The following is a 14859-nucleotide window of genomic DNA, read 5'->3' on the forward strand; positions in this document are numbered from 1 at the left end:
GTCTACAGAGTGAGTTCCAGGATAGCCAGGGCTATACAGAGAAACCCTGTCTTGAAAAACCAAAAAAATAAAAATAAAAATAAAAATAAAATAAAATAAAAAAATAAATAAATAAAAAAGAAAGCAGATTGAGCTAGCCATGGAGAGCAAGCCAGTAAGCAGCGCCTCCACAGCCTCTGCATCCGCTCCTGCCTCCAGGTTCCTGCCCTGTCTTGACTTTTGTTTGTTTATTTCACTTTTGTTTTGTTTTGTTTTGTTTTTTGAAACAGGGTTTCTCTGTGTAGCCCTGCTGTCTTGGAATTAGTTCTGTAGACCAGTTGGCATCAAACTCAAGAGATCTGCCTGCCTCCCAAGTGTTGGGATTAAAGGTGTGCGCCATCATGTCCAGCTTTTGTCTTGACTTTCTTCAGTGATGGCCTATGGTGTGGAAGTGTGAGCTACATAAACCCTTTCTTCCCCAACTTGCTTTTTGGTCATGGTGTTCCACTGCAGCAATAGAAAACCTAAGACACCCCTACAGTGAGAGTTACAAACAAGTATGAACCATCCATCACAGGTATGGGGTCATCTGCAAGAGCAGTGCGTACTTCTAGCCTCTGAGCTATCTCTCCTGTCCCTAAAGAGCACTCTCTCTTCATTACATTGTATTGCTTCCTTTCAAAAGCAAGGCTAGGGGTGGGGCTGTAGCTCAGTTTACAGAGTGCTTGCCTAGAATACACAAAGCCTTGGACTGGCATAGTGGATCACCTGTCATTCTAGCATTCAGGAGATTGAGTCAGAAACGGCAGAAGTTTAAGACTGTTCTCAGACACAAAGTTGAGTTTAAGGCCACTAGGGGCTCCAGGAGATCTTGTCCCAAACAATACAAAAATGAAGCAAAGCAAAACAAATTTTTTTTTCTTTAGAGTGACCCTTGTAGGAGGAGAGGGATCTATCTGTTCTTTAAAAGGCAGAACAAGTTCGGCTGGTTCTTCAGTTGAAACACTGTCTCAAGAAGAGTGGCTCATTCTTGGATCCTTGCTGAAATGGCCTACAGTTTCCAGAAAGATCTGAAGTGTGTGTGTGTGTGAGAAAGAGAGAGAGACAGCAACAGAGACAGAGACAGAGAGAGACAGAGAGAGAGAGGGAAAGGGAGAAAGAAAGGGAGACAGAGAAAGGGAGAGAGGGAGAGAGAGAGAGAGAGAGAGAGAGAGAGTGCAAATCTGCCGCTGCAGCTGCCTTATGCAGGCCAGAGGACAATCTCAGGTGTCATTTCTCAGATGCCAGGTGGTCAGCAAGCCTGAGGGATCCACCTGTCTTGACCTTCCCAACACTGATATCATACTCATACAAGTACAGGCATCATACCTGGTTCCCTTCTTTTCTCTCTTCAGGCTGTCCCTCAACTTGCTTTGTAGTTGAGGACAATCCTCCTGCACCTACCCCAAATCCTGAGATTATGGGCATGTGCCACCATACCCAGTTTTATGAAGCATTGAGAATTGAATTCAGGGCTTTCTACTTGCTAAATAAACACTTATTGACTAAGCTATATCCCCAGGCCCTCCCCAGCTTTTTAACGTGGGTTCTGGTCCACATGTCTGCAAGGTGAGTAAATACTTTATCTGCTGAGCTGTCTTGCTAGGCCCTGGAGTATTTTCTGAGTTAGACTCTCATCCTAGTGTAAACTGAACTCTCCTTATTCTTAATGGCTCTTGGCACTTGCTGTGTGCCATATTTTGAGCAAAATCGGCGCTCAGTTTTCTCCAACTGATCCTAAGATGGTAATTCTGAAAGCGAGAGTGGTCTTCAGTCTGCTCTTCTCGGTCTTGGCTTTCTGAAAGCTAGGAGCAAATCAGGAGATGACCTTTACTCTTTACCCAAATCTTCCCACAGCACATGACTTCCAACTTTCCGGCTTTCACCCCTCAGTGCACCTCCTCCCCTCCCTTAGGCAAGCAGCTCTAAGTTCTCCTTAGAGAAACTGGGTTAAGTTAGGCACAGCCTGCTAGAGACACCCTGGAAAATGTGGTGTAAGGAGAAAAAAGTTAGCAATCCAAGATAAGTATGGCTCAAAGATCTCAGATGGGAAGAAAAGCATTTAAAGCCACACAACTATGTGGGACCTGGTGGTACACACCTGTAATCCCATCACTTGGGAGAGGTTGAGGCAAGAGTACACCATGAGCCTGAACCTATCCTATACTGGGCTATATAGTAAGTACTAGGACCAAGACCTAGTCTACACACACACACGTACACACACACACACACGCACGCACGCGCACACACACACACACACACACACACACACACACACACACGGTGGTTCCAGCTCTGAAAGGTTGAGACAAGAGGATTGCCATGAATCTGGGGCCAGTCTGAGCTACATAACAAGATCCTGACTCAAACCAAAAGCAAAATCATAATGCCATTCAGTAACAGAGGGAGAGGCATGTGCACTTGTAAATTCTGCTCAATGACCTAAATGCAGAGCAACTAGAAATGGCCGGTCTCTCCCCCTCCTCCCCGCTAAGAAGGAAGTACTCTGTAGGGGAAACTCAATCTTGGTGATCTCTGGGGTAAAAGAGCCCCTCTCCCCAGACTGAAGCCAAGTCTTCACACATGCTAACAAGTCTCCCAAGCACCCCTCATTTTTATTATTCATTTAATTTAAAATTGCTTGTGTGGGGGTGTGTGTGTGTTGGCTGTGTTTGTGTATGTTTTGTGTGTGTGTGTGGTGTGCTTGTGTATGGTATTTGTGTGTATGTGATATGTGGTATGTGGTATATGTGTGAGAGAGAGACATCTGCCACAGTAAGCCTATGGAGGTCAGGGGATAACTTGAAGGAGCTGGTTCTCTTTCTACCATGTGAGTCTCGGGGATCAAAGCCTTGGTAGTAAGTGCCTTTACCCACAAGGCATCTCACCAGCCCTCTCCCCATGTTTTGAGCCACTTGCCAGCATAACCAAAGTCTTCCATGGCACTGGCTTTCTCCCACATGCTATTATTTATTCCCTTTGAGCAGGAATGGCTGAAAGCGGCATCCTTTCTAGAGAGAATTCCCTACTAGTTCCCTAACAGGTGGCAATGAAGTCAGTCCAGGGTTTGACTTCCAAATGCCTACCCAGCACCCTACCACTCCTATACTTCCCAAAATACTCGATTGGCTCTGTTTAAGAAAAACATATAAGGAAGCAAAATTTCCTCCATGTAATAAGTAAACGGATATTTATTTATTTATTTAAAGATTTACTTATATGAGTACACTGTAGTTGTCTTCAGAGACACCAGAAGAGGTGATTGGAACCCATGACAGATGATTGTGAACCACCATGTGGTTGCTGGGAATTGAATTCGACCCTCTGGAAGAGCAGTCACTGCTTTTAATTGCTGAGCCATCTCTCCAACCCAACATTTATTCTTTTATTTATGTATTTTTATTTTTTAAATTTTTTTTTGGTTTTTTGAGACAGGGTTTCTCTGTGCAGCCCTGGCTGTCCTGGAACTCACTCTATAGACCAGACTGGCCTTGAACTCAGAAATTTGCCTGCCTCTGCCTCACAAGTGCTGGGATTAAAGACATGTGCCACTGCCTGGCTATTTTTTAGTGTTCTTATGTTAATATTTTGTGACAGAGTTTTATATACACTAGGTTGGCCTCCAGCTTGCTATTGTGACTGAAGATGACTTTGAACTCCTGATCTTCTTGCTTCCACCTCCCAGGTACGGGCCATGTGTCACCATATCCTATTTTATTTTATTTTATTTTATTTTATTTTCAAGATGGGGGTCTCACTCTATAGCCAAGGCTATCTTAGAACTCACTATAACCTAGACTGGCCTCAAATTTATTTCCAAATGGTGGGATTACAGGCACAAGCCAACAAGTTCTGCTATGTACTGGATTAGCAGACTAGAATAACATGGTTATCTCCAGTAAGCAAACTTACTCAAATCTGTCAAGGAATCCAGTTTAAGGAATGACATGCCAAAATTCGAGGATTTAAGACACACTCCCTGTGGTCTAATGGATGGAGAGGTGGCAGGAAAAGGTGCTGGGAAGACAATGAAGATGGGCATGTGACAAGGCTCCATGACATACTTTTCTTTTTTGTTTGTTTTTCGAGACAAGGTTTCTCTGTGTAGCCCTGGCTGTCCTGGATCTCACTCTGTAGACCAGGCTGGCCTCGAACTCAGAAATCCACCTGCCTCTGCCTCCCAAGTGCTGGGATTAAAGGCGTGTGCCACCCCCCTCCATACTTTTCTTCGTAGGGGAATATTGTTGCTTTGTTGTTGGTTTTTTGTTTGTTTGTTTTGTTTTCGTTTTTGTTTTTTGATAGTGTTTCTCTGTGTAACCCTGGCTATTCTGGAACTCACTCTGTAGATCAGGCTAGCCTGGAACTCAGAAATCTGCCTGCCTCTGATTCCTGAGTGCTGAGATTAAAGGCGTGCGCCACCACCCCCAGGCCCCACGACATATTTTTGGTTATTACTTCCAAACAGCAGCAGGAACATTTCTCCAGTTCCCCTTAGCACCTGAGTTTGAGATGAAGTCCTTCTTAACAAGTTCAAACACAGTTTCCAGAGGGTTGAGTGTGAGCAATTCAGGACCCCTGAGTAGACTCGACCCACAGCCTCATCCTCTCCTGTGTGTGCCTCCTTACACAGCATGAAATATGAGCAAAGATATGCTAGAAGCTGGATTTGCTTCCTATGAAGGCTTTACAGGACTGGGCTACAGAGGGAACAGGGCTAGAGACAAATGTAGACCAATTTATGTCAGCGGCTGTATACCCCTTTTCAGGAGTCAGACCCAAGTTGAGCAATGCCAGCTCCGGCATGCTTCTTAGGGCAAGCTTATAGGCACTGAAGGAGACACATGCTCAGGCCATGCATCTCATCTTTTCACTCAGCTGTGCCTGCCTCATCCCGCAACCTCTTGCTTATGTATAGAGCAGGTAAAGAAGATCCGTTCCAGGAGCCAAGTGCTTGGGGAGCAGAGGGGATGGACTCAGAACATGCTGGGACTGCCAGGGCAGGCAGGGGAAGGGCCACCTGTCTCCTTTAGATCTCAGATGGCTGTCTTTTCTCTTGTTCTTTCTGCTTCCCTGTCCTCCCCATGGAGACTGCAGAAGAGAGAGAGGGCTGAGGTTTTTATGGGGAGGGTGGGAATCTCTGCCACTATAACCCCTTGATCCATATCTCATTTCAGGATCAAGAAACTAAGGAAGAAGGCCAAAAAATTACTTTAAATCACCAGGCATGGCACACCAGAGGTGACACTTTCTGAGCCCAGTGTTTATGGAACAATCCTTTATGGTCACTACTGTTCACCATATGCTTGGAGGGGTGGAAAGAATAGAGTGGGGAAGTTCAATGTGAATTCTTTTTTGTTTTATGTAGATAATTATAGACAAATGTATGTTGCTGTTTTTAATTTTATTTTATGTATGCAAGTATATTATCACTCTCTTCAGACACACCAGAAGAGGACATCGGATCTCAGTACAGATGGTTGTGAGCCACTAAATGGTTGCTGGGATTTGAACTCAGAACCTCTGGAAGAGCAGTCAGTGCTCTTAACCACTGAGCCATCTCTCCAGCTTGACAAATGTATGTTTTAAAGACAAATATATGTTTTAAAGAACAGGCGGGTCCTTTTAAATATTTACTTAAGTATGTGTTGCATGTACATATGTGTACATTTGTGCATGTGTACATGCATGTGTGTACATGGAGGCCAGAGGACAGCTTTGGCTGTCTGTGTATGCATTTACATGTTTGCGTATGGGTACATGTATGCTACAACACACATGTGGAAGGAAGTTGGATGACAACTTGAGGGAGCGGCTCTCTCCCCCTACCATGAGGTTGGCTTGACAGCAAGATCTTTCACCTGGTGATCCATCCTACCAGGTTTATCCTGACTTGAGACAGGGCCTCTCATTGGTCAGGAACTGGCCAAGTAGCTAGCTAGCTAATTGGCCAATGAGCCTCGGGGATCCTCTTGTCCCTGTCTCCCCAGTGCTGGGGAATCACCATGCCTGGTTGGTTGGCTATTTATTTATTTATTTATTTATTTAACATGGAGTCTAGGAGTTTGGGCTCAGGTCTTCACTTGCAAGGCCAGTACTTTACCAACTGACCTCTCATTCTAGCTCCAAGTAAGTAGTCTCCTAAAAATATTTTATTATTGTGAATGATATGTATGAGAGGCTGGAGGGTGGCTCAGCAGAGACCCAGGTATAGATCCCACATCAGATCACAGCCACCTGCAGCTCCAGCTCTGTGACCTCTAACATTCTTTCCTGGCTTCCACAGACACCTGTTCTCATGTGCACCCCCCTCCAAATTGTATATGTGTCTGTGTCTACATATGTGTATGTGAGTGTTGGTGCCCTAGTCAGAGTGAGTGAGTTCCAGGGCAGCCAGGGCTACACTGAGAAACCCTGTCTCAAAAAAACAAATAAAAATTTATGTTAAGATTTTGTTGTTGTTGTTGTTTGTGTTTTTTGTTTTGTTTTGTTTTGTTTTTTGCTTTTCAAGATAGGGTTTCTCTGTGTAGCCCTAGCTGTCCTAGAACTTACTCTGTAGACCAGGCTAGCCTCAAACTCAGAAATCTGCCTGCCTCTGCTTCCCAAGTGCTGGGATTAAAGGTGTGTGCCACCACCGCCCAGCACGTTAAGGTTTTTTAATTATTTTATGTGTATGGGTGTTTTGCCTACATGTGTGTCTGGGTACCACATGTGTGTCTGGTGCCTGAGGAGGTCAGAAGAACATGTCAGATCCCCTGGAACTGAAGTTACAGAAGATGATGAGCCATCATGTCAGTGCTGGGAATTGAACCCACATTCTCTAGAGGAGCAGCCTGTGCTCTTAACCACTGAACCATCTCTCTAGTCCCTAAACTACATTTTTTATGGATGTGTATGAGCATGTTAGGAGGTCAGAATACAGCTGGTGGAGTTGGTTCTCTCATCCCACCATGTGGGTTTCGGGCTAGAACTCAGGTCATAAAGCTTGGCAGCAGGTGCCTTTACATGCTGAGCCATTTCACCTGCCCAGCAGAATCTCAATATGGAGTGCAACATAGCTTGTACTACACAGCCTACACTGGCCTGAAAAATCACAACGATTCTCCTGCCTTCTGCATGCTTGGGTTATAGTTGTATGTCACCATGCTGCTATTAATTTGGGCTTCAAAGCAGTCAGTTTTGATGTCAAAGATTCTCCCCAAACAGGTGCTTGAAATTACATAGAAGTCTTGATTGTAGAAGAGGATAAAATTTTGGAGAGGTGGAAAACTGTCTTTGGTGGCGATACTGGCCAGAAGTCCAAAGAGTTGGTCCAAAGAGCTCACTGCTGCTTGGGCCAGAAAGGCCTTTCCAGGCTCCTTGGGTAACAAAGATTCTTGCTTGCGATAAGCTGCTTTGGTAAACCCCTTCACTTCCTGAAACTAGGACTAGGACAGAGGCTTCAAGAGCTTAGAGCTGGAATGGAGCGCAGAGTCGATCTCTAATCTCTTGGAAAAGAAACCAAGCCAAAAGCCACTTAACTGGTTAACTTCACAAGTAGCAGAAATAGAACTGGAAAATGAGCAGAAGCCTTCTGCCACAGGATTTAATCTTGCCTCAGCTGGCAGACCTGGGGAACCCTGTTTGCTTTTTCCCAGGCTATAAGGTAAATATTGTTGGGGTATGCGGGAATGTATGCATGCTCATGTTCTTGTGGGTGCACATATGTGTGAGTACATGTGCATGTATGTGCATGTGGAGCCCAGAGATTGACAGTGACTTTCTGTTTTCACATATACTGAGCCAGGGTCTCTCAGTTGAACCCAGAACTTTTGAATTAACTAATGTAGCTAGCCAGCTTGTTCCAGAGCTCCCCCCTCTCTGCCTCTCATGTACTGAGGGATTACAAGCAAGGCACTACACGCAGCATTTATGTGGATGCTAGAGATATGAACTTCAGTCTCACACTTAACCCATGGAAAGTTTCTAGATTCTGTGAACAGGGCCTTAAATCATTGAACTGGAGACACAAGATTTATAAAGAATAATTCTCTTAGTCTTGTGTCTTTCTAGAAATTATGGGCTTGAGAGCAATACCAAACTGGTATTTGCTGATCTTTTTATGATAATAACAGCTCTGGTCAGCTCAGGGGATCACTCGACCATAAGGTTGTGTGCTAGTTAGTGCCTACAGAGTCTCTCACTGAGAGACCAGCTTCTTATCATCCTTACAAGTTCTTAGATGTTTCTGTCTGGCAAACTTTGACTTTATCTCTCTGTTTCCAGGACAAGGATTCTTTTGAGAAGATGCAAGCCTACAGCCTGGAATTCAAAAGCTTTTTCCAGCAAACAGAATGATGAGACCATTTGAGGTGTTTTGAAAGCTTGGCTCATAGGAAGTGGCACTATTAGGAGATATGGCCTTGGTGGTATTGTTAGAGGAAGTGTGTCACTGTGGGTATGGGCTTTGAAGTCTCCCTTGCTCAGGCTATGCCCACTGTGATACACAGTCTCCTTCTGCTGCCTGTAGATCAAGATGGAGAACTCTCAGCTCCTTCTCTAGCACCATGTCTGTTTGCCTGCTGCCATGCTTCCCACATTAATGATAAATCCTCTGAAACTGTAAGCCAGTCACAGTTAAACGCTGTCCTTTATGAGAATTGCCTTGGTCATGATGTTGCTTAACAGCAATAAGACCCTAACTAAGATACCAATAAAGAAAGGGGGCTGGCAAGATGGCTCAGCAGGTAGGAGCACTGACTGCTCTTCTGAAGGTCCTGAGTTCGGATCCCAGCAACCACATGGTGGCTCACAACCACCCGTAATGAGATCTGATGCCCTCTTCTAGTGTGTCTGAAGACAGCTACAGTGTATTACACCAGAGCAAGCGAGGCTGGAGCAAGCAGGGTGGCAGAAATCCTGAGTCCAATTCCCAGCAGCCACACACATGATGGCTCACGGCCATCTGTACAGCTACAATGTACACATACACATAAAATAAATAAAATAAATCTTTAAAAAAAAGAAAGGAAGGGAGACTCCTGCCTCTGTCACAGCATCCACTACATCCGCAGGGCCCCAGAGTCCTTGCTCTCCCTACAAGGCACCTGAACAACAATAACTAATCCCTCTTTAACATCCTTAGCTAGTGTGTGTGTGCATGTGCACCACACACTGTATGTAAAGTGAGAAGGAATGAGGTGTGTATGTGTGCACCACACACTATGTAGAGTGAGGGGGTGAGGTGTGTATGTGTGCACTACACACTGTATGTAGAGTGAGGGGGTGAGGTGTGTGTGTGTGCACTACACACTGTATATAAAGAGGGAGTGAGAGAGAGAGAGTGAGGGTGAATGATAAAGGATGTGTCAATTTGAGAGAGAAGAGTCCTGGTAAGAGGGAGATGGGGGGAAGGTGGACAGTACAACATGGAATAAGTTTCTCCCATGCTGGAAAGAAAATATAAGCTACAGATTTCAAACTATGAGAAAATAAGAAAAAAAATCCAGTTACAAAAACAACAGTGAGCACTTTGCAGCATGTACCAGCATTGTTACTAAAGACAGTATTTTCTGTATGCCCACATTTTTTGCCATCCGATCCCAATCAAAACTTCTACACAATTTCAAACACCTGAAAGAGATAATCTTTGACCTCAAAACTGACTAGTTTGGGAAAGGTCATGTCTTGAAATATGAATTAGCCTTAATTAACCATCAAGCTGAAGGGGTTTCTCAGACGCTGCCCTGGAACTAACTGTACCGAATGGGCACCAATGTGCCTCTGACACCAGTGTCCTGCTGACCAGGGCAAGATAAAGCTCTAAAGGTGCCCACACAGAGGCAGATGTGCTTTCCAATGATAAAGTCAGTTTCTTCTAAGACTATTTTTTATCTGAGGGACCATCCACTGAGCCAACTGTTCAGTTCTCTTTCTCTCTCTGTCTTTCTCTGTCTCTCTCCCTTCCTTCCTTGTTTTGTTTAAAGATTTATTTATTATTATATGTAAGTACACTGTAGCTGTCGTTTGTTTTGTTTTGTTTTATTTTGTTTTGTTTGAGACAGGGTTTCTCTGTGTAGCCCTGGCTGTCCTGAAACTCACTCTATAGTCCAGGCTGGCCTCGAACTCAGAAATCTGCCTGCCTCTACCTCCCATGTGCTGTGATTAAAGGCATACGCCACCACTGCCCAGCTTCTTTCTTTCTTTCTTTTGACAGAATTTCTCTATGTAGCCTTGGCTATCCTGGAACTAATTGTAGACCCGGCTGTCCTCAAACTCAGAGATTTGCCTGCTTCTGCCCCCACCACCAAATGGTCTCCTTTATTTTATTACTTTATTTTGAGACATTATTATCTAGTTGCTCACTTATCAAAAGTGGGAGCGGGGAAGGAACTGGGGATATGACTCATCGAATAAGAACACTTACTGATCTTGAAGAGGATCCAGATTTGATTACCAGCAGCTACATGGTGTGTTGTAACTATAACTTCAGTTCAAGGAAATTTTATGATCTTTTCTGACCCTTGAGGTCAAGCATGAATATGGTTCACATACATGTAGGCAAAATATCTCTCCAGCCATTATACTTTTGAAAAAGGGTCTCTATATACTATATAACCTTGCCTGGTTTGGTAATCATTGATGTATGACAAGCTGGATTTGAAGTTACAGGGACCTGCCTGCTTCTGTCTCCTAGAGTGCTAGGAATTAAAGATATATGATACTATGTAGGGCTTCATGGTTTTTTTGAAAAAATTAATGTTATTTTTATGTGTATGGGTATATGATGGCTTGACTAAGAATGGCCCAAAGGGCTCATATATTTGTATACTTAGTCACCAGGGAGTGGCACTATTTGGAAGGAATAGGAGGTGTGGTCTCATTAGAGGAAGTGTATCATTGAGGGTGTGTAGATATACTTTTGGCTATTTTATGAGTTATTTTTCCTTCCATCCTCCTCCATTCCTCATCTTCTACCCTTTCAATCCCCTAACACTAGATAGGAGAGGAAAGTATGATAGAGGGCAAAGTCATCTATTGTTAGACGACTTCCTGCTGATTAGGGCATTCAGTTCTTTGGGGCAAGTTTGATCTTGCCATCAGGATATCTAATTTTTTCCTCTTGTTTCTTCTTTGCCCATGACTACTTAACAAACCACAACCAGCAACAAACAATCAATAACCCACCCAACAGCGATCCACCACCACCTCTGGCATTTATATACCTTCTGAAGAGTCTCCAGAATTCCAAACATCACACAATCGCAGAAACTATCTGCAGCTGGAAAATCATGCCCCTGCTAGAGGACGAGGCAAATCCTAGTCAGCTCCTGTGGACAGTCTGATGCAGCCCCATATCCCATACCTGGGATTATAATGAAAACATATTCTTATAATATTTCTGTATGTGTGTGTTTAAAGAAACCAAAAATGCCAAAATTGTCACTACAGGGGTGGACTTTGAGATTTCAAAAGCCCATGCCAAGCCCAGAATCCCTCTCTCCGCCTATAGAGCTGGATGTAGTTCTCAGCTCCTGGACACACTCACTACCATGCTCCTCACCATGATGATAATGGACTAAACATATGAAGCAACAAGCAAGCCTCCTTTTAAATGTTTCTCTTACAATAGCTGCATTCATCATGGTATCTTCTCACAGCAAAACAACGGTGACTGACAGGGAGTTTTGCCTGAATGTGTGTCTGTGTACCAAGTGCATGACTACTACCCATACAGGTTGGAAGAGAGTGTCATATCTCTTGGAACTGGAGTTCCAGAGACTATTACAAGCCACCATGTGGGTGCTGAGAATTGAACCTAGGTTTCTAAAAGAGCAGCAAGTGTTCTTAACCACTGAGCCATCTCTCCAGCTCCCATCTTATTTTTTGAGACAAGGTCTCTCACTAAACCTGAAGGTTATTAACCTGCTAGGTTGACTGGCTGGCTAACAAATCTAGGAATCTCCCTGTCTCTGTTCCCAAAGCACGGAGATTACAGATGTGTTTTGTACCACTTGACTTTTACATTGATGCTGGAGATTCATGCCCAAGACCTCATGCTTGCAAGGCAAACACGGTGTGTATACATACCCTCCACCCTGCGAATCTTGGGGAATAGAACTCAAATCAGGCCTTTAAAGCTTCATGACAGGTACCTTCAACCACCAAGCCATCTTGACAGCTACCAATTCTCATCATATTGGCTCATCTGGAAATTCTGTCTTGAAACCAAAAATAGTTTTACTTGAGTTTAAGCTCCCCAAAGACTAAGGGTGATCTAGGCAGCAGTGTAGAGCCGAGTCTCAGTCTGCCACTAAGTAAGAATCATAACAGTTGACAGTTTCATTATGAAAGAAGGGGATGTTCGGAAGGACAACTTTCACACACACCAGCTGGTGATAAATTCTTGACCTTGGATGAACACATGGGGGTATCTTAGTTTTGAAATAGCTCATATCAGAAACTCCACATTCCATTGAACATTCCACTTATCCCAAGAAAGGGCTAGTTAGATTTAAATGAGACACTCATAGCCAGTCTTACATGGTGACAGCCTGTAATCCCAACCTTTGGGAGAGGCAGGCAGAAGGCTCAGAAGTTCAAAGTCATCCTCAGCTACAGCAAATCTGAAGCTAGCCTAGGAAAATTGAGATTCTGGCTCAAAAACAAATAGCTGAGCATGGTGGGACATGCCTTTCATCCCTGCACTCTGGAGGCAGAGACAGGGAAATGGATCTCTATGAGTTTAAGGCCAGCCTGGTCTACTGAATGAGTTTCAGGCCAATGAGGACTATACAGTAAGACCCTGTTTCAAATAAACAAAAACCCACAGAGAAATTTAAGGAAAACTCAGCTAGACACAAATGCAATCCCAGCACTCAGAAGGTTAACCCAGAAGAACCACAAGCTCAGGGGTTAGAGATCAGCATGAACTTCATAGTACAGGACCAGCCTGGGTTACATGAGACTCTGTTTTAAAAACCCAACCATGGTTTGCTGGTTTGCTTGCCTTGAAACTTGTTCAGCTCAGCCCCTATAATCCACATAAAGATAGAGAGAGAGAGCTGACTGCAAAGTTGTCATGATCCTGGCATGCAGCATACAGCTGTGACACACACACACACACACAGAGACACGTGTGTGTCACCAACCAACCAACCCAACAAGCCAGGAAACCAAATAATACAACTCTAGCAGATAAAGGGTAAAAACACTAATGTGGGTCTGTCTGAGGAGGCACACTGAGGCATTTTGCTTCCCAAGTTTATGTGGCTCTCATCCGGAGGTTTACCATAGGGCTTCTATGGTTTCTCTCTAGGGCTCTTGAGCTCTTGAGTAGTGGATCTTTTCCTTCCCAGCCCTACTTCTCAAGTTCACTAGGCTTCTCACTTAAACAGTAGAACAGACAACGCTCCACCCTGCTGTTTCTCCCACTCTTTCACGGACAGCCTCCTGGAGATAGTCGTAGGTAGGCCTGGGTCTTTTTCTCCAGTATTCCCAATGAAGGTCCTAGGCCCCTTGCTTTTTCTGATGCTCAGTCGCTTTGCTTTTGTTGGTCTGTCCCTCTGTTCTGTCTTGGCTTTTCCCCACACAGGAGCCTCCTACATGTCAGTCCCTGTCTTCAGCCTTCTCTGGAATTATCTTCCTACCAACCTCCAATTCTGAGGTCTCTGGCCAAGGTGCTGCAGACAAGCTCTTGTCCCTCAGACCCTGCTCTCCCCACCCCAGGCTGCGACTTCCCACTTCTAGTCCAAACCAAAGCCCCGCCCCGAAGGCCAAGCCCCGCCCCTGCCTCGCGTGGGCTCCGCCCCTCACTCACCTGAGGCGTCTCCGCGCGCGCGCAGGCTGTTGGGGGTTGAGGGAGAAGGACCGTGTGTGGTGGGAAAGGAGGGGTGGGGAGTCCCCCACTCTGGCCCAGGTGGCCCAGCGCGGGTGGATGGGGTCACTGAGGCGGCGGCGGCAGCCGGGCCGAAGCCGGGATCCGGGTGCTCAGCGGTGGCGGCTCCATCTCCATCAGGGGCTTCACCTGAGGAGGGACCGGGCCCCCCACAGGGCCCCCCCCATTACGACCATCCCCCCCTCCGAGTAACTTCCGGTCCCACTCTTTCGCGACAGGCGACTGGGCCAAATACCGAGCGCCCCCAAGCCAGGGAGACTGCTGAGGGAAAAAAAAAAAGGGAGAGGAGCTAGGGGAGAATAGCCGAGCGCCGAAAGATTTAAGTCCAAAAGGCCTTGTCGTGCAGAGGTTAAGTCAAATCTATCCTTCATCTGCATCTAATTTGCAAACTAGGTGCACACTGGTTGCCCTACGGGCCTCGGCATGTCTGCTCCGGGTGCCAAGGTTGCCCCTGTCCTCCCTAATATTGATTTCATTCCTTTTTGCATTCGTTGTCAATCCTGCCTAGAGACCAGGAACTGGGGAAACGGTTTGAGGGAAACAACAACAACAAAAAAAAATTTTTAAGCCACTTCTCTCTTCATAGGTATCTCCAGGTCAGTCATTCAGGTGGTACTGCAGATGACAGCTGACCTGAGGAGGGAGACACACTCTTTGATTTTTCTAGCGACTATACCTCCCCTCCGATAGCTTTGGGTTTGTATCATACCTCCCTCTTGCAATATGTTCACTGTCCAGACCCAAGAGGTTCCAGTCATAATCTTAAACAGACACTTTATTGGAATAGTTTTAAAAGGATCAATCCCCTTGCATCCCAGAGGCAATTGAAAATAGTTAAGTAGCTGGGCAGTGGTGGCAAAAGCCTTTAATCCCAGCATTCTGCAGGCAGAGGCAGGCAAATCTCTGAGTCTGAGGCCAGCCTGGTCTACAGAGTGAGCTCCAGGACAGCCAGGGCTATACAGAGA

At 45.2% G+C, this 14859-nt stretch overlaps 1 protein-coding gene across 5 annotated transcripts in view; it reads right to left on the bottom strand.

The window, feature by feature from the left end:
- Positions 1-14273, bottom strand: part of Ikzf4 (IKAROS family zinc finger 4) — a 36546-nt gene extending 22273 nt beyond the window's left edge. For 2 of the 5 annotated variants that reach the window (XM_031349033.1, XM_031349036.1), the window contains exon 1: positions 13817-14250. The gene's annotated coding sequence lies outside the window, so the exon portion shown is untranslated. Of the gene's footprint in view, positions 1-13816 lie in introns of all 5 variants that reach the window. The other 3 variants (XM_031349031.1, XM_031349030.1, XM_031349034.1) reach the window with 3 other exon arrangements.
- Positions 14274-14859: the final 586 nt, after the last annotated feature.

The sequence above is a fragment of the Mastomys coucha genome, unplaced genomic scaffold (assembly GCF_008632895.1).
Source record: "Mastomys coucha isolate ucsf_1 unplaced genomic scaffold, UCSF_Mcou_1 pScaffold4, whole genome shotgun sequence".
Classification (NCBI taxonomy): domain Eukaryota; kingdom Metazoa; phylum Chordata; class Mammalia; order Rodentia; family Muridae; genus Mastomys; species Mastomys coucha.